This window comes from Danio rerio, chromosome 6, assembly GCF_049306965.1.
Source record: "Danio rerio strain Tuebingen ecotype United States chromosome 6, GRCz12tu, whole genome shotgun sequence".
NCBI classification, from domain to species: Eukaryota; Metazoa; Chordata; class Actinopteri; order Cypriniformes; family Danionidae; genus Danio; species Danio rerio.
Genome location: NC_133181.1, coordinates 39,672,704 through 39,693,483, shown reverse-complemented (window position 1 = coordinate 39,693,483; position 20,780 = coordinate 39,672,704). Strand labels below are relative to the sequence as shown.

Genomic DNA, 20,780 nt, shown 5'->3' with positions numbered 1-20,780 from the left:
TATTGTTATCTTTAAATGTATGAAAATATGTGTATGTAGCATTTATTACAGAAGGTACTGTTTTTGTTAAAGTACACATGAAATCGAAACTAACCATACTGTTTTTGTTAGCGCACATTGCTAGTTTTGTGATGAACAATTTATCTGTGCATTCATTCATTAATTTTCTTGTCGGCTTAGTCCCTTTATTAATTTGGGGCCGCCACAGCAGAATGAACCACCAACTTATCCAGCACATTTTTACGCAGCGGATGCCCTTCCAGCCGCAACCCATCTCTGGAAATCATCTGTGCATGTCATTTAAAAAAGTGTTTGTCCTTCTAATCTTTAAATGAAACTTGAAAATTTGCAATTCCCTTTTGTTTTCAGCAAAATTCTCAAATTACATACTTAGTTAACATGTTAGTCATGCCTTACCAACTGTCCTTTTTGACAACAAACAGAAATGGTAAAGAGGAGGTGTCTGTTAGGGTGTTAACAACTCTCCCAAAACCCTTTTCCTGATCTTTCTGTATTTACTGTAAAAGCATACTTTACTACATCCACTCATTTCACAGTAACAAAAAAAAAAAAAAAAAAAAAAAAAAAAAGGCAGCTTATGGTCCATGCACTTATTGAAACCAAATTTACACCAGATTCCCAACTCTCAGCTTAAAGAATTAGTTTTCAATCCCCTGAGACCTTCATTCATCTTGTTAACACAAATTAAGTTATTTCTGATGAAATCAGAGAGTTCTCTCATCCTTCATATTCAGCAATTTTACTAGAAAGTTCCAGAAAATTGTTCATGGAGTGTTATATGATTACTGAAGTAACATAGAATGTTTTGACAATGCTTGTGTTTTTGTTTTTCTAAACTTTCGAAGGACATGAGGGTAAATAATTAACAGAATTTGTATTAATTTGTATGCTTGGGTAAACTAACACTTTAAGCTGTCAAATGTGTATCCTAAATAGACAAATCTTGTAATAATGCTAAATATTGCTAATTATGTGTATCATCAGCACTCTCAAATGTTATCCCTGTCTATATTATTTGTATTGTCTAGTTTTACAGTTCATATGTAAACTACATCAGCTTATTTTGTAATACTAGGTTAAAAGGTCAGAAAAAACTATACAATATACACCTGCCCATAGACCTTATCATAGAAGTGGACAAAATGGATTGATTAAACACTAGGCGTAAACAGTAACGTGTCTCCCTTGTTCACTTGTGATTCAATAGAACACAATGTACAGTAATACTAGATTTCAGCAGGCCTTAAGAGTCAAAGTAAAAATCATGAACATTATTTCTGTACGATACTTGTCAAGCAAATTGAGCCATGCCTTGTCTCACTCCATTGGTTGGGCTGATATTGTGGTTTCCTCAAACAAGCATACCAATAACGTTTTGATAATGCCACAGTGTATACATTTTTCAAGGAAATCAAGCGATAAATGGCTTACTTATAGTTGTCTCTGCATATTAAGCTGGGATAGAAGAAAGTATTTTAACATCAAAACAATTACACACATCACCTTTTAAATGGGAACAGCTGCCTGTAAAATTACATTAAGTTTCGTAATCATGCAAAAAGCCTGGCTGCGCACATGAAATTCAGCAGCTCACACAAAAACCCATGTTCAAATCTGGCCTGCTTAATATGTACAAATGATATTCCAGCTTTCACAATATATACAATATACACACACACACGCACGCACGCACACACATATAAAAGTTGAACTAGTATTCTTGCCTGGGCCTAGCTACGAAGACATATATTAAATCTAAATGAACAGTTCAGAATGGTTAGTGTTGACTGGATTAATAAACATAAATCCAGCCAACATTACAATGATTTTACAGTTTGAGTCAATGTGGGCCATCTAAAAAATTATCAGGTATAATATTTTCACAAAATGTAAAATACATAGCTTTAGGCATGTTTCATCAAAGACTCTACACAGGATGTGTCACTTGTATAGTTTTGAATGGGGAGAAGTGTAACAGTCAATATGGCAAATAAAGCCCCGGCCACTTGCACAGGAGCCAATCAGCGATGAATATAGACTGACGTTTCTCCATGGGGAAGCTCGGATCAGACAAGTGCTTTTACCACAGTTTGGTGGTCAACAAATGCACTGGAATCTCAGCGAATACTTGCTTCACAGACATAAGAAATACAGTGCATCCAGAAAGTATTCATAGCGCTTTACCTTTTCCACATTTTTTTGTTACAGCTTTATTCCAAAATAGATTAAATAATTAATTTCCTCGAAATTCAACACACAATACCCCATAATGACAATGTGAAAAAGATTTTTTGAAATTGTTGCAAATTTATTAAAAGTAAAAAACATGAAAAATCACATGTTTATAAGTATTCACAGCCTTTGCTCAATACTTTGTTGATGCACCTTTGGCAGCAATTACAGCCTCAAGTCTTTTTGAATATAATGTCACAAGCTTGGTACACCTGTCTTTTGGAATTTTTGCCTATTCCTCTTTACAGCACCTCTCAAGCTCTATCAGGTTAGATGGGAAACGACGGTCTACAGCCGTTTTCAGATCTCTCCAGAGATGTTCAATAGGATTTAGTTCTGGGCTCTGGCTGGACCACTCAAGCACATTTACTGAGCTGTTGTGAAGCCACTCCACAGATATTTTGTCAGTATGCCGATTTTGTTTGATTCAAATGTTTAGAAACAAAACTTTTGATACAGTTATTGTTTAATTTTATTGGTTTCGAAGAATTTGATGTTTCCCCATTCAGACAGAATGCCCGAACATCCTGCCCGAGAGGCGTTTCAAAGAGGCCGCCGAGTGAAATTACTTGCCTTAGAGGGACTTTGGTAACCTTGCATGTTTTAGATGACAAATCCACTAGAGGGCTCTGTCTACATCTGTGTGAATCTGAAATGTTTTGTTGTATACTTCAGTAGAACACCCTCTTTTACACATTCACAGGTAGACAGGGTTTTACAGACCACCTAGCAAACCTCTGACCTAAACCCTATACAATACCCAACCAATAGTTTTTTTTTTTCAAAAGCAAATGTATGAGGAAAGTGTACTGTAAAAACAGTAAAAAGTTTTACCTTGATTTTAAAATGCTTTTATTTTTGTTAAACTCGACTGCTCTGGATTACAAGTACAACACCATACAAAGTAAACAACTCAACTATAAAAAGTCCCTGTAACTGGCATTAATGTAAAAATGAACAAAAGTTGTCATCGTCATACAGCCCTGTAGAGTTCACTTTACATAGAAACAGTCAAATGTATGTATGAGTATGTTGATTCACATTAATGTAAGCTGAAGCACGTATTTCCAATAAGCCTTTATTAAACTTTTAATATTTTAAATTAAGAAAAGCAAAATCAAATCTGAAACTAGTAGTTACTAAACAATAGTTAGTTAACAGCTTACTTTATTTGCAGTGTATGTTTTTCTGCAATGAAAACTTTTAAGATAGCTTAGAGCACATTTAGTGGACATGTTATATGGCAATTGCAACAAAATACCAATGCACTTCAGGTTTTGGCAGAAATGCGGGCAGATTCATGCATTTCCAATAAGCCTGGGTAGAAATTTTCATTTTTTCTGTGAACTAACGCTTTAACGAAATCTACCCGGGGCACAACAGGGCTGTAAAGCATGTCTTAATAAGGCTTGTTTATGGTTCAGGTGAAGCGAACAGGATTTCAGCTCTGCGATAGTGAGTGAGCAGGGAAGGCTGAGGCGAAATGAAAGACAGAGAGAGACATGGAGAAAAGGTGAAGAGTGACGGAGGTTTTGCCACGTTCACGAGAGAGCACAACCTGCCTCACTGGGCTTCAGAGATAATTGGATGGCAGAATAAGGAAGAATAAGAAAAAAAACCTAGCCAGAGATTATTCTAGTGCAGTCAGAATCTCCTACTATAATGACTGGAAAGAAGTTTGACTTTAATAAGACTGTAAAAGTCTGCGTAATGAAAGTACACACAGCCTAAAAGATTTCCATGCAAGTCATGTCAGTGACGAATGATCTAGCCGGTATATAACATACATCACTCCTCTGTGATAAATCATCTTTGTTGTACCAAAACGCCTCATTAGTGGCATTAAAAACAAACAAATGTGACGGTATAGCTGAACAGCAGCTTATTTGCAATAATCTTCCATTTTTCTTTCACATCAATTTCTTTGTAATAATACAATAGCTTGTGAACCACCTATTTTTTTTCCCTATTATTGCATCTAAAACTGGATTTTTTCCAATGGCTGCCAGCACACAATTGAGCATTTCCTAAAACCAAGTGACTTATTCATGCCTTTTCATTGAGGTCAGATCAGAATTTCCTTTCTATCAAATGTTCTTCAACTATTTATCTGCCATTTTCCATGCACTGAAACGGTCATTTAATGAGCTCCCGCGAGGAGCAGACAAGACTGTTGTGAGGAGGACAATAGCTTTATGATGCAACTTTCCTCGTTTCATCATTCGCAGGGAAAGAATTTCAATCCCTCAAACATGTAAATAAGGTAGGAAATATATTCGTATAAATACAAACCCTGAAGTTCAGAGGCCATTTAAGGCACGGCAAGATAACAAGAACCCTGTCGGCGTGACAACTTGAAAGTCTGAATTAATCTTTCGGCTACAAGTTGCCTCAGCCAACCTCGCTAACGTGATAACTGCGAATTGTTCATCCACAAAACCTTAAAATAGCTCCAAGCAATTGTTCTCCGTAAAAAAGGCATCACCATTAGTGGCTAAAGAAATAATCTCTTGCATAAAAACAAACTTTGTTCTGAGCTATAGTTGAAAAGCAGCTCTGATCTGTGAATCTGGGCCGCGTTTTCTGTAGATGGCTGAACAAAAAATGCGTTCTGGCAAGAATGACAGGAGCGATTATGCATCTTCACAGTGTAACTACTGTATCATCAACAAAGAGCTATCCACTGACACTATCATTCTCGTGTCATAAAACCATTCCGTGCATATTGTAAACTGTGCCAGTGAGAAACAGATTGAGAGTTATTGACTCATCAGGGGTTTTTGCACTTGGTCGAAAAAAAAGAAAAAGGCAGATGTAAAACACTCTCCAAGTGCGATCCATTAGTTTGCGACTTGAAATCATGCTGGAAGAACATTACTTCCCCCTTCAGCTTAGCCACATGAAAGAGGTACTGAAAACCAACTTCTTAATGACACTCCCTGTGACATTATCATTTAAAGACAATCCCATGTGCATCTTAAATTAGTAGGCCGTCATTAGGATGAATTTGAATAACGCTCAAATGTCGAGAAGGGAGGAACACAGACCATGGCCTTTTGCTGTAGGCATTTAGTATAATAATGAGTCTTTCTTCAACTTTAGGCACTTTTTTGGAAAAGGTTTTTATTTTTATTTTAATGACTACCAGAGTAAAGTTGGGGGGAAAAAAAGAAAATACATTATTAAACCATTAGTAGTTATATTTGTAACCTACACTACATGCATTTACACTACCTGACAAAAGACTTCTCGTTTATACAATTTTTAGGAACAACAAATAATAATTTGACTTCTAGTTGATCATTTGGTATCAGAAGTGGCTTTTATGAAAGGCAAAGACTTCTAGATTACGCTTATTTTACCAAAATTAAATAAGATCAGGCCTTGATTTTTAGTTATTTAATTAGGACAGTAAGGTCTGACTTTGCTTAGATAAAAGTCTTGTCACTTAACAGAAATAATGTACAGTATAGAATATAAAGGAAAATTCATCAATATTGTGTTTGACTCCCATGAGCTTGGAGGACTGCATCTATCCATCTCTGCAATGACTCAAATAACTTATTAATAAAGTCTTCTGGAATGGCAAAGAAAGCGTTCTTGCAGGACTCAAGACTCTTTGCAGGACATCAAGACTCTTCGGACTTCTCTTCAAAGCCTTTTTCTTCATCTTACCCCAGATATGCTCAATAATGTTCATACATGGTGACGGGGCTGGCCAGTCCTGGAGCACCTTGACCTTCTTTGCTTTCAGGAACTGTGATGTGGAGGCTAAAGTATGAGGAGGAGCGCTATCTTGCTGAAGAATTTGCCCTCTCCTGTGGTTTGTAATGTACTAGGCAGCACAAATGTCTTGATACCTCAGGCTGCCATCCACTCCGCAGATCTCTCACAAACCCCCATACTGAATGTAACCCCAAACCTTGATTTTTCCTTCATCAAACTTGACTGATTTCTATGAGAATCTTGGGTCCATGCGGGTTCTAGATCTTCTGCAGTATTTGTGATGATTAGGATGCAGTTCAACAGATGACTCATTGGAAAAATCTACTTTCTGCCACTTTTCCAAATGATTAACTAGGAGTCAAGTTATTATTTGTTTCTCTTACAACCGGGATCGACAACAAGACTTTTGTCAGGTAGTGTAGTTACTGTAGCATTAGTTAACTATATTGATATGAAACATACTTAATGCAAATTTTATCAAACACAACTTTTGATTTTGGCTGACACGATGGCTCAGTGGTTAGCACTATCGCCTCGCAAGAAGGTTGATTGTTCTTCTTGTGTTCATGTGGGTTTCCTCCAGGTGCTCTGTCTTCGCCCACAGTAGTAAGACACGCAGTGTAGGTAAATTGAATAACTAACTAAAACTATCCATAGTGTATCAGTGTGTATGTGTGTGTGTGTGTGTGTGTGTGTGTGTGTGTGTGTATGGGTGTCTCCCAGTACTAGGTTGTGACTAGGCATGGGATGATAAACGTTTTCAAGGTATACCGCGGTTTGGAAAAGTCAAGGCCAAAATTTTCTCTAATAATGCTCCCAAGGTATGTGTAGGATCTTTTAATTTACTTTTTTTAGGACAACATCTCCATCCAAAGATGCCATTTTAATTAGTAAAGAAATCAGTGTTTTTAAAAACCGACGAAGACAGCAGAAGTCAATGATTAATTTAATATATTTAAAATCTCTCAAAAAACAAAATATATTGTTTTCAAAGGGGAAAACAACTTTTTTTTTTTTACCCAGGCATTTAAAGAGAATATATTTTATAGCAGTAATCACAATACTGTGATCCCGTGAAACTGTGAAACCGTGATATTTTCATCCAAGGTTATCAGAATCGTATACCGGCCCATGCCTAGTTGTGGCTGCATAAAACATATGCCAGAATAGTTGGCGGTTCATTCTGCTTTGGGAACCACTGCAATAGAGTCTAAGCTAAAGGAGAATTAATTAACTTATGAACTTTTGATCTTAGTAATGCATATGTAAATAGTAAGAAAAAAATAGAGAGAGAGAGAGAGACAATTTGACATTGAATACTTTTAAAATATACGATTAAGAGGAACAAAATGTATTTAACTTTGAATTTTCCAAAACTTTTCAGAAGAGCATTAAACCGATCATTAAATGAAATTGTGAGTTATTTATTTATTTATTTTTTGACGTTTCAGCTATTTGGAATAAATGCATCTTAAAATCTCAAACCTTCTTAAACCCTGGTAATTGCAGCTTACAGCTACATTTTACTATTAATTATTTCATAAAATAACTTTTTTTTTAGGTTGCCAAAGAGACTATAACATCAGCAAAGAGCAGTCTTGATTTGGAATGTAAAACAAGATAAGACCTTCATATATATCCCTTATCTACATATCACTCATTTTAGAAAATATTACAGAAAATATTACTAGGTCATGTTCTCCCCGTATTCGTGTGGGTTTCCTCCGGATGCTCCGCTTTCCCCCACATTCCAAAGACATGTACCATAAGTGAATTGGATGAACTAAATTGGCTGTAGTGTATGAGTGTTTGAATACAAATGTGTTGGGTGATTCCCAGTACAGGGTTGCAGCTGGAAGGGCATCCGCTGCGTAAAACATATGCGTGAATGGTTGGCGGTTCATTTCACTGTGGAGACCCCTGATAAATAAGGGACTAAGCCAAATGAAAATGAATGAAATAGTTCTATAACACACCAATGTCAGTCTAGGAGTTTGTGTATGTATGCCCAAACATACATATTATATATTTACAAAGACAGAAAGGACGATAGGTAATATTCAAGATGAGACTGAAACGGCAATGACAAGATAAAAGCTTTTCTCTGAGATCAAGAGCAGAAAGGAACGGAGGGAAGAGAATTAAAAGATAAGACAGAGATGAGAAGGGACCCTGTCAAAACAAAAGAAGTCCCTTGCAACATCTTGTCAATCCTGCCGTACACATTTTACACCAAAAATCCAACGTTTTCATCTTTACTGACATCTGCCATCCGTCTACTTCACATTAAACGTACGCATGTTCGAGCTCACCCAAATCAATGCCTCTGCTGACTTTTTTTGCAAGGCTTTTTGCATTTATACCTGAACATTAACCTGCTCATCCTCTGCATCCAGGCACTTGTTTGGCCTGTGATGCTTTTGTGCAAAGCTGGTGCCGGTGTGTGTCAGGGGGGAAGGGAAAGAGAAGCGGCGGATACCATTTAATGGACAGCCCAGTGAAGGAGCCCCAGAGTGGGTGAGATAATCAGGCCGAGAGTGCATGTAGGAGAAGCACAGATAATTGAGCGTAGGAGAGGGAGAGAGAAGAGAGAGAGGGAGATGGTAAGGAAAGGTGGGGGTGATTCAGTACAGGAGAATGGACTGGATGCGACTGATCCTTTGCTATTGCCCATTTGTGGTGGAACATGACATCTCAGAGAGGGTACAGAGCTCAAGGCTAAAGATTAATCTTCACAAGAGGAAGAGTGCATTTTTGCCCCTGGTAGGAGATTTTAGTCCATGAAAAATGCATGTTTTCGTTTGTGCTTAGTGCACGTAGGGAAAATAAAAACAGCAGCGCTTGCTCACAGATCTCTGAATACTTGGGTTCCGGTGGGTTTGTGTGTGCTTCGTGCTAATTTATGCATGTGGAAAATGATGAAAGCAACATTAGTGGCAAAACAACACACATACTCAAAAACAGAGTTTAAAATGTGTGTGCGTGTGTGTGTTTTACACCTGGCAATGCCATAAATCTTGCTTACTGGCCATGAAACTTGATTTTGGTTTATTTTTTATTTATAATGGCCAAGTTTCACCCTTTACAAAAGTTTTTGCTAGCACTTAATTGCTATGTTTGTGACAAAAAAATAAATAAATAAATAAAACCCATATGTCACCTCAGTCATGAATGGGAGCTCGTAGACTATACTGAATGTGATGCAATAAAATATGTGTAGCATGAAATAACAGCAAGAAACTTCTTTCTATTGAGTTGTCCTTGTGGGCTGCAACATAAATACAAACATTCACTGCTTTGACCACTGTGTGGTCCAATATCCAAACTTATGAATCGCATGAGAAAGTTATCTTTATGAATAGCTGAAAATGAAAAAAGTTGTTGGTTTGAAAGGGTCCGAAAAATATTTCCCTGAACTGAATCTCTCCGATTCAACATCCAACTAAGTTTCAGAACTAGCTTTCATTGAAATCAAGCTGCCAAAATGACTCATATTTCATATTTCTCTCAGTATGACGTATAGCGCTCGACAAAAGTCCTGCTGACAGATTCACAGATGTAGTTGAGTTGAGAAAATATGAGAGACATGCACACACAGAATTAATTGAGTGATAAAATGATAGAGATGTTTCTTAGGAAAACAAGACAAGGCATAGTCTTTGCATATCTTTTGATGATACTAAAATTGTGTACTTTTTGTCTCTAACATAACATATACAGTGCAATTTTAACCATATTAGCAGCATTTTCAGTGTTGTTTTGATATGCAGTACAAAAGTGTTACACCAGCAATGGGCTTCAAATAAGCAGTGCTTTCAATCCTTTACAGTTGAAGTCAGAATTATTAGCCCCCCTGTTTATTTTTTCCCCAATTTCTGTTTAACAAAGAGAAGATTTTTTTTCAACACATTTCTAAACATAATAGTTTTAATAACTCATTTCTAATAATAATAATAATAATAATAATAATAATAATAATAATAATATATATATATATATATATATAATTTTGATAAATTAAAAACTGCTTTTATTCTAGCGGAAATAAAACAAATCAGACTTTCTCCAGAAGAAAAAATATTATCAGACATACTCTGAAAATTTCCTTGGTCTGTTAAACATAACTTGGGAAATATTTAAAAAAGAAAAAGGGGGCTAATAATTCTCACTTCAACTGTATATGGTTGTTTGTTTACTGTACACAACCGACACACATTAGATTTAAAAACTATATACTAAATCATTGTTTGCATGATATCCAACTGATTCCTCTGTACCTACAGTACACTGCATTTTTTATATATAAAGGATGCATATTTTTATGTAACAACCTTACTAAGACTTCATGGACCTCAGAGAGTCATAAAAAATACTAAATGAATAAACCATGACCTTTTAAAGTGTAATTTAACTTGAAGTCTTTAATAAAATGAAGACAGTTTTGTGTCAGGGTTTGAGTTTAGTGCAAATTAGTTTGCAAGCAAGTAGAAATGATGATAATCAGGTGCATGTCATTAATAGAGACACTAACTGAATTACTGTTTGATATATTTTGGTGTTTTGAGTACAATATATTGCAGAAAATATAGTATATTTACTGCTACTAATTTTAGATGCAAGATTAATTTACATAATTATCATTATATACATAATTTTATACATTTCTAAAGTGCCAAAAGAAGGTTTGCATGTAACAAGGGATGCACCAAATTGTCTGAAAATGATTAACTGAAAGTGGCATCTTTAGTTTTTGTCTGAAAGTGTTCATCAGGCTGGTTTCACTCTACTCTAGCCATAGACACTATACATAAAGTGCTGTGAAACCCATACATTTCAATGGCTTTCCACAGCTTGCGCGCACAGTGGTCAAAGTTCAAAATAGCTCAATAATCCACTCTTTGGGCATTCCACTCAAGTACCCGTATGCATGAAGTGCACCTGCTGTCTGCTCATCTGCTTCACTGACTGAACATTTCTAGTATACTTGTTCCTGCTGCTTGCAACAGTGCTACTGTGCTGCCATAGCAACGCTGGTAAAATCATGCTTCTTAACTCGTTTAATTGCCATGCTCTTGTTCTGATTATAATAGCTTTTTATGACTATACTTTATTTTTAAAATGTCAGTTACATAGACCTTAATAAAGATAATATGTTGAGGGTTCAGATGCAAAAGAAAAGAAGTGCCGTCTGAAATTTCCATAGAAAAATTAACATTTTCTCAGCCTTCTCTGTTTATGTTGAGATGTTTTACTTTAAAGACCAGGAAAAATGACTTATTCCTTTAAATAAAAGTGATATTACTGAACACATACACAGAGGACTGATAAAAAAAAACTCATTTTAGAGTAAAATTTTAGATGGTATTTAGAGGTTTTTGCATCTAAACTCTTGAGATATTTGAGATATTACAACACTGGATAGATCTAATACAACATTGACCTTTCATGACCTTTCAATGGTTGATCTGAGCACAACACAAATCAAAAGACGTGACTTGTACTGTTTTATCTAATTGTAGCTGTAATATTTGGTATGTCCACCTTTTGCAGCAATTACAGCAGCACATCTAATGACAGTGTCAACATATTTAATGAGAACTTCAATACTAATGTTCTCCCCATGACTATTATAACACAAGTTACTTGGCTTCTTCTCTGAAGAATTATGATTGTGTGTCACTGACAGTGAAATGGCCTCACTTGTTTTCAGTAAGGAAAATGACCTAGATCTCCTCATGGTGGTTCTTTTATAGTTTATAGAGAATAACGAGGACTTTGTAGATAATTTTTAAGTGGGTTTTTAAAAGCCTATTCAACAAAAAACAACTGAAAACTCTTAAATATGTTGTGTTCTAATAATTCTGGCCACTATTTGTCCATTATTGTCCATTTTTATTATAATATATTGAGGTCCGTTTTAAAAAGCGTTTTTATCATTTAATAAAATAATAATTATTACAAAAAAAAAACTTTCATTTCAGTTTTTAGCCAAGTGTATCCAGAATTTTTTGTTTCAGTCCATATCAAAGTTATTAAAGTTAACGAAAACGAATGAAAAACAAAAACTAAAAATTTTAAAATATTTTTATTAACAAATAAAAAATGAGACTAACTGAAACTGTATTCTGTATATACAAAACTAACTGAATCTAACTAAAATTAAAGCAATAACATCCTTCGTTTTCATCTTTCATAAAATGTCTGTATACATAAGCCTACTGTATGCCTTTAAAAGTAAATCTATCTACTCCGCGCTGCAGGTACTTGACTTGGCACCTCAGAGTCTGTATTGCTGATGGCATTGGCCAGATCAAGCCGGTTTCTGTATTAATAATCATCATCACAAAGGAATCGTTCTCTTTAACCGGATCTTTTAAGTGAACTGGTTGAACTAGTTCACCAAATCGAACTGAATCATTTGAAACGATTCTCCAGTAAGCACTTATCCACAAGCTACTTACTTTTTAACATGCTTGTTATGCCCTCTGACTCGAAATAAACCAATTTATTCTGAGTTAGTCAGTTATTAGAATAGTACACAGAGATAAGATTTGAGAAACGGTGAATGGACAATACTGCGTATGCATGATTTGGTGAACCGAACACAAACCGTACATGACTAAACCAAACTTGGACAACTGATTAATTCTGCAGCGCAGGTAAACCGAGGGCTTAAATGGGAGGATCTGGAAAAATGTAAGTTTATTTAATAACAGAAAGTTGTAATGGAATTTACAGTAAATAAGTGAATCATGATTCAGTTATGTTGCAAAACTTAATTCTAAGATTTCAGATTTTCAGATCAGGGTGATGTTTTAATTACATTTTGATTCCTGACTAAATATTTTTGGTAAGTTGAGTCCTAACATGCGATGTGAGGATTGTCACAAAAGATCCGGTTCACGTTAAAGATCAGTACTTCCCATCGCTACTGTGCACCTAACCTCGGAAGCAGCTTTGCACACATATTGTACGGGGCTGCTATCAAGTAGGCTGTTGTATTTGAATTTGAGGATTGGTAGATGGTAGTGTTCTTGTGTCCTCTGAATACAAGTTTCAAAAAAATTTATCCTTGGTTGAGTTTTTATTATACAAAATTTATTGTATATAATATAATATAATGATCTTGAATACTGCACCTAACAAGTAAACAAATAAATAAATAAAACTAATAAAAAACTAACAAAAAAAAGCAATTTTCAAAATATAGAAACTAGTTAAACTAGTAAATCTACCTCTAAAAACTAATTAAAACTAACTGAGTTTGAAAACAAAAAGTCAACACGAAATAAAAACTAAACTAATGAAAAATCCAAAACTATTATAACCTTGGCCATGTTTTTCATTTTGGTGCATTAATACACATTTATCTGATGTTATTTCTCATATATTTGTCTTGCCGACTTAATATTATGAATATTTTGCATATGTGTTCTCACATTTAGAGATCCAGAGAAAAAGTTACCAGCCAACTGGCATAAAATCTGATTTTACTTCCCTCCTGGCCAATTTTACTTGCAATTGGCGCTCAATGAGTGTTAATTTGAAACCTAATATAGAACTGAATACTCAGGCACCTCTCTAGCGAGTAATAAAATTAATGTGCAACATGTAAATTCATATTTACACATGCTACCTGCTCAAACCCATCTGTGCAGTATGCAAATGTTCAAACTTTCAAACTATTTTTTCGAATTTCTAGATATAGCGATCCACCTGCTCTGTGTACACACGCTCATTCTCTGCTGCACACACCTATATATAGCAACTCTCAATACACAAACCAGCGGTATTCATATAATCTTCCTCAGTAAATATATTTTTCTTCTCTAATCCAGTTGTTTTATATCTGCAAGCCCCGCAAGCCTCTGCTACGATTCAAATTCCTTGTGTGGGTGAACCACAAACAAGACTCATTGGGATACTAAAATATGCGTATATGCACTGAAACTAAAACAATTAAAGCACAGAGACATCGATTTTCCAAGTAGAAGTACCACTGCCACCAAATCTGATCAAGAAGTTCATCCATCGATGCGCAGGCACTAAAAAGAAAAGCTACACAGTGAGCGACAGCAGAAGGCTTTTCTGTGATGTACAATTAAACCGATTCACTGTATGCTCCTGAATGCCAGATCAAAGCAGAGCGCATCAGTATGCAGAACAGGGCGCCGTATTGATTTTTGAGCTATTCCGAGGGCTCATGTAAACACAGGATCATTTAGACTGGGGATGTCTTCCACAAAAGCACACATGAGACTCCAGTTGAACCATATTGAATGCAAGCATTATTGCTGGAGCCATGCCTGTTTAGAATCTAGAGGTCAAGAAAGATTTATGACATGCCACGCGCTTATCATCCACCAGCAGAAATGGTGGCGCTTTTTTTATAACAGGGAGCAAAGTGAAGGTCAGGTAGCACCGCATCGCGTCTTTACGAGGGGTCTCTCCCTCCGTTGATCTCTCCCTTCCTGATGCAGCATAAATCTGATAAGTGCACCTGAAAGAATCGCTAAACAGGATTATTCCATGATAGGCCACTGTGCCCCATGCGGTCCATTCTGAGAGAGTTCACCGAGCGCCAGGAGACCGCAAGCCTGGAGGATTAAACTAAATAAAAAAGACGGATATGTGTACACTGGCTGAACGAAGGCTATAGGTAGGCTAGAGAATCGGACCTTGTTAATATTGAACTTTGGGGGGGACAAAGTGAATTTTAATGCCAAACATAATACCAAATTCCACCGTGAGCCTGAAGCAAACTGCGCTCTTCATCATTTGGGATGTACCAAGTTCAATTATTTAACGTTCACATTTTTCACAAAAATTTAAAAAGTGTATATACACACAACTGAGCACACACACACATCAGCCTCAGTCAACTAATAAGTTATGCTATTAGTTTAAACAGTTTATAGAGAGAGAAAGGGTGACATGGTGGCTCATGGTTAGCACTGTTGCCTCAAAGCAAGAAGGTTGCTGGTCCCGGCTTGGCCAGTTGGCATTTTTGTGTGGAGTTTGCATGTTCTCACCGTGTTCGCGTGGGTTTTCTCCGGGTGCTCTGGTTTGCCCTACAGTACAAAGACATGCACTATAGGTGAATTGGATTAACTAAATTGGCCGTAGTGTATGAGTGTGTGTGTGTGTGTGTGTGAATGTGAGAGTGTTTGGATGTTTTCCAGTACTGGATTACAGTTGGAAGGGTATCCGCTGTGCAAAACATATGCCGGAATAGTTGGCGGTTCATTCTGCTGTGGCAACCCCTGATAAATAAGAGACTAATGTTACGTGCTTGTGTTGCTTGTTCCCTGTTTTTGTCAGTTTTATTTATCTCATTCTGTTCTCCCTTGTCTGCTTTCCTTTTTTTAGGTTCCATTTATTGGTCAATTCACTTGTCAATCATTTCCAGTCACTCTGACGTCATGTGCAATAGGCTAAGACCACCTGGCATAATGAGCACGCCAGACCACTCACCAGTCCCTCTTATTTCTGTTGTACATCTGCTGTTTTATCACTTTTAACTATGTATTCTGTTGTTGTCTGTTGCTGTTTGTTCATGTTATCTATCTGCCATTCATATCATCTCGTTCCACTTTTCAATTTCATCCATTTACATTGTTTGTAAGACTCAGAAAGCTAACATGTAAGAAGGTCATGTGACACCAATACGTAGGACTACTATTGTATTTAGTACATTAGAGGCGAGCGTCACCTCTTGTACTTTTGGTTAGAGTAGGGTTCTGGGTGATTGTTCAACAACTTGGGTGTTGATCTTTTCTTTAGCGCCACCCACATCCCTTTTGCCAGCTCTTTAGCTGTGCGTTCACATCAAAAGCGGCGAAAGAGTCAAAGTAGGCGGAAGTCATTTATTTCCAAACCTCGTCATAGCTCATTACCATAAAGTTGACTTGATTTCAAGCTATCGGAATGTCTACAAAGTTGGCCCTTTGTAACCTTTGATTTGGCCCACCTTCCCATCTGAGAAGAGGGTGAGAATGATGGAGAGGGTTAAGACGGATGCCTTTAACACAAAGTTCAGAGATCGTCATCAACTTTTTTTTTCTCGTTTTACTGCTGTTTTATTGTTTTAATTAAAATTTGTAAATAAATCTGATTTTTTAAAATGTAAATACTGTCACTCAACAGATGGAGAACTATGCAGAAAAAAATCTGTGAGCAAATCAAGGCAAAAAACTAGAGTAATTTGTAACTGTAATAAGTTCACTATAAAAGGTAAAGAATACTGTATTAGTTAACATAAAATACTGTATTAGCTCATATAAACTACTGTATTAGTTAATATAAAGCAATGTTTTAAAGTCATTTTTAAACATTATTTAATAAATTAGGAAATTATGCATGGCAACTATATGTGGAAAGGAACTATATTTGGAACTATATTTTGAAGGAAAATGAATACAGGGAGAAAACCATTTGACATGTACAAAAGTGAGAAATAATGAACATATTGTGTAACATTGCTCTAGAAGATAATAAAAAAAATTATGAATTTGTTTAAAAAAAAAAACAAAATAGCTAAACAGCCGGCAGCTAGCTCTCTGCAACTCTCACATGGTCGCCCACTGAAGCTAAGCAGGGCTGCGCCTGGTCAGTACCTGGATGGGAGACCACATGGGAAAGCTAGGTTGCTGCCGGAAGTGGTGTTAGTGAGGCCAGCAGGGGGCGCCCAACCTGCGGTCTGTGTGGGTCCTAATGCCCCAGTATAGTGACGGGGACGCTATACTGCTCAGTAAGCGCCGTCTTTCGGATGAGACGTTAAACCGAGGTCCCGACTCTCTGTGGTCGTTAAAAATCCCAGGATGTCCTTCGAAAAGAGTAGAGGTTTAACCCCGGCATCCTGGCCAAATCTGCCCACTGGCCTCTGTCCATCATGGCCTCCTAACCATCCCCATATTCAATTGGCTGCATCGTCTCCTCTCCACCAATCAGCTGGTGTGTGGTGTGCGGTCTGGCGCAAAATGGCTGCCGTCGCGTCATCCAGGTGGATGCTGCACACTGGTGGTGGATGAGGAGATCCCCCCCACTATGTAAAGCGCTTTGAGTGCCCAGAAAAGCGCTATATAAATGTAAGGAATTATTATTATTATTATTAAAAAAGTAATGTTTTGATAAATAAATAAATAAACAAAGAAACAAATAAATAAATAAATAAAAAGCATCTACAAAGCATAACATCATTTATTGTAACCTGTCAACAAAATAAATACAAAACAATTGGTGTGTATATAAACTTAATCAACTCACGAACCAATAAATATACTGCAAATAAATAACATTATTACACTGAAATGGCTGACTGTCCTGCCAAACCTGACTTTTTGTACACCCTGGACTTGATTCTCATTACAAGGTTACATCAGAGTGACAATGATAATTTATCACTTCTATCACAATTCCTGATGCATGGGAATGAATTATGAGAAGCAGAACAATTAGTACTGAGAGAAGTAAGTGTCCCAACAAGTCATCTTTTAAAGCAGATTATCAAGTCAACATTTACCAATGTGATCAAAACAAGTGACAGATTATTCAGAAATAAAAACGGTCAAACACAACCCCTCCAAAAAGTACCAATAAGTGCCAATGTGCCACATTTCAAAGCTTTAAGTGATGTACAGATTAAAATGCAAATGTCACTTACATGAATAATAGTTAGATATAGAAACATAAGGAGTTCAATATATCATATTGTATGAGTATATACAGTAGGTGATGACAGATATTTCAATGTATGAATGTCTCAAATAATAAGTTCTAGTCAAGTCAAATCTGGGTGGATTGAAAAAAAAAAAAAACAGTGTAAGAGGAGATTACACATGTGTGGGACCTCTCCACAAAAATAGCACATTTCTGCAAGGCATAGATAAAATGGGAGGATAAATGACTTGGGTTTTAGTGCTTGAGAGGCACTTTTAAAGTTAAGAATGAGTCTTTACAGAGTTTAAGAGTATTAAAGCAAGTAAATAAATAAAAAAATGTAGATTTGTTTGAGCTCAAGAGGACTAGATGCATGAAATTATACAGCACACAAGCTTTAAAAATTCTGTAAAGTATGTTAGTTTTTTAAATGAATTATGACTTTTATTCAGCAAGGACACATTCAGCTGACAGCAAAAGAATTTATAATACAAAACGACTTCTCTTAAATGCAGTTTTGTCTTTACTTTCTATTAATTAGACACAAATGACGATAAATAGTATTACATTTCTACAAAATTATGAAGAAATACATTATTATTATTAGGATTATTATTATTATTGGATCACACTTTACTTTGATGGTCTGTTTGTTGAATATAAGTTACATTGCATCTATATGCCAACTAATTCTCATCAGATTATAAGTAGACTGTTAGGTTGGGGTTAGGGTTATTGGAAGTTGATATGTACTTGTAAAGTTTCTTATAAATTCTGTGTATGTGTTTGTGTTATCTATGATATATATTCTATAAAATGTGTAGCTATTGGAGAGGCAATATCTGACCTGGTAAAATAGGTCAAAATATCTCATAAAATAAGTACAACTTAAGAAACCTTCATTAGGAGACCAAAATCTCATGCTAGGAACCTCAGATGAGGCCTTCAAGAACACATTTTAATGCATAACGCATATATGAACTGGAAATGAAATGGCATTGTGTAATTATTTTGTAAACCCTGTCCTGACACAAAGACCAATGCACGGACGGCTAAAAATACAATCTAAAAAGCGGATTAGAAAAATATGATATCTTCACTATTTCATGGCAGACATAACTGAGGTAAACAACCTAATTATAACCCCATTTCCATTCTAAGCAAGCACATGTCCATGGGCAATAACTCTCTCCCTCACGCTGATGCTCATTTTGGTCAAAAAAAGGCCCTGTTTTTGCAATAATAATCAGTATTCATGCACCATACATGCTTGGCATATGTTACCCCATATGCTTGGAATCCACCGCAAGGATTCAGCATGCAGCACTGTAACAGTTCACGTCAACACTATTCCATCATGTTTGCCAGATTAGTTAAAAAGCAGATAAAAAGAGAAAGTTTCAGTCGTGACGCTGAAAGGATGTAAAAATAGGCGAGTATCTTGATCTGCTGACAGAGGTAATTGCTTTGTTTTGTAGACATGTAAAATTAGGAATGTGAGTCTGGGAATAATAGAAAAAAAAGCAATGTCAAACTAATGACATCCAACTAATAACCTCGTTTGTTGATATGGTGAATGAGACACAGTTGGGCTGAGTATCAGAGCTATAGTTATGCTCTTAAACATGATTAAGCCCTGTAACTAAGCTCATTTGGAGGTATGAAGAATGGGATCACGGAAAGACAATTGAATGTGGACAGAGTGTCAAATTGAGAAAAGCTTCTTTTGAAACAAAAATATTCCACTTTGGAATATTTCCTGTGGAGTCACAGCACGGAAGCGCTAAATCTAGCAAAAAGGAGCCAAATTATGATTATATAGTGTATATACCTATAGGGTACTTCAGTGCACGGAAAGCAGAAGTCCAATCATTTAATGCTGCACTTTCGACTACTTCAGTACAATCCATGTGACAAAACATCAAGGGAAACATAAATCATAACTGCAGCGCTGAGGCCTGAGCTCTCAATATTTTCCATTTATTTATTTCTTTTTAAATGAAACACTCTATTTCGCCGCAGAAATCTTGTATGAATCCCAAAAGCACAACCGCTTCATAAATCTCAGTTTGCGTGGAAGCTGTCTGAACTATTTGTCAGAATGGCTACCGAAAAAGAGACAGGTTGGTTTTCAGTGGAATCAAAAGCATGTTTGAATGTAGCTGCTATTTCAGCCGGCAAGCAGAGAAGCACAAAAGTATTGGCGGTGCGTTTGGAGAAAAGCACATACTGTGTGTGAACTAGGGATTGATTTTCGCAGTCAATTACAGCCATTTTTAGCGCAGTTGTAAATGTGTAAAGAAAGGCCAAAATGTTTCAAAAGCACGCGAAAGAACTATGAATAGGTATCGACAAGCATCTGTTCTGTAAAGATCTAACACTCCCTCCTGTTTCCATTCCAGCAAATATGAATTATCTGACACAGATAACAGTATAGAACGGATTTAATAGCTATCGAGTGACATTTTAATTACATACTTATATATAGGGGAGACTGGGGCTAATAGTCACACACTTTACACCAGTGGGGTTCCAATTTAAAAGTCAAAAAAGCTATTAAACATGGTTTCTGCAGATTTTATGAGAGCTTTTTTTTAAAAGAACAAAACTTTTTTCAGACCAAGTAAACAAAATGTAATTAATATTTTGAAGGGAACACAATACGTCAATATGCTCTCTAAATGTAAATTGAGGAAGCACACAATAGGTAACCCTTCAAAGTTTGAAAATACGACTTTGGGCCGATCTCATTACTTTTTCATTCATTTTATAAATGGAATAGCTTAAGGTTTAAATAACTTTGCTCCAAAATAGTAGAATAACAAAACAGTGGTGTTGTTGCTCTGTGTTTTCCAGTAGAAATGTCTAAAGATGATTAAATAAATTAATTAGAAAGTTAAATAACATGAAAAAAGAAGTGATGTTTTCTGTGAAAATTATTTAAATAAAGTGAGTTCGTAATTATAACAAAAACAAATATCTGACAGTGGATTAAGAAAAAAAAAATCTATTTTAGCCAAACAGAAAACATAATTAGAAGATATTTGTTCATTTCTTCAGCAAGAAATAGTTAAAATGAAGAGGAATAAACTAGTTTAGATTAAAATAGGTCAGTATTTTTTATTTATTTATTTATTATAACT

The 20,780-nt window shown here is 35.9% G+C and overlaps 1 protein-coding gene across 11 annotated transcripts in view; it reads right to left on the bottom strand.

Moving 5' to 3' along the window:
- The window catches only part of negr1 (neuronal growth regulator 1), a 349,508-nt gene that overhangs the window by 156,835 nt on the left and 171,893 nt on the right, over positions 1-20,780 (bottom strand).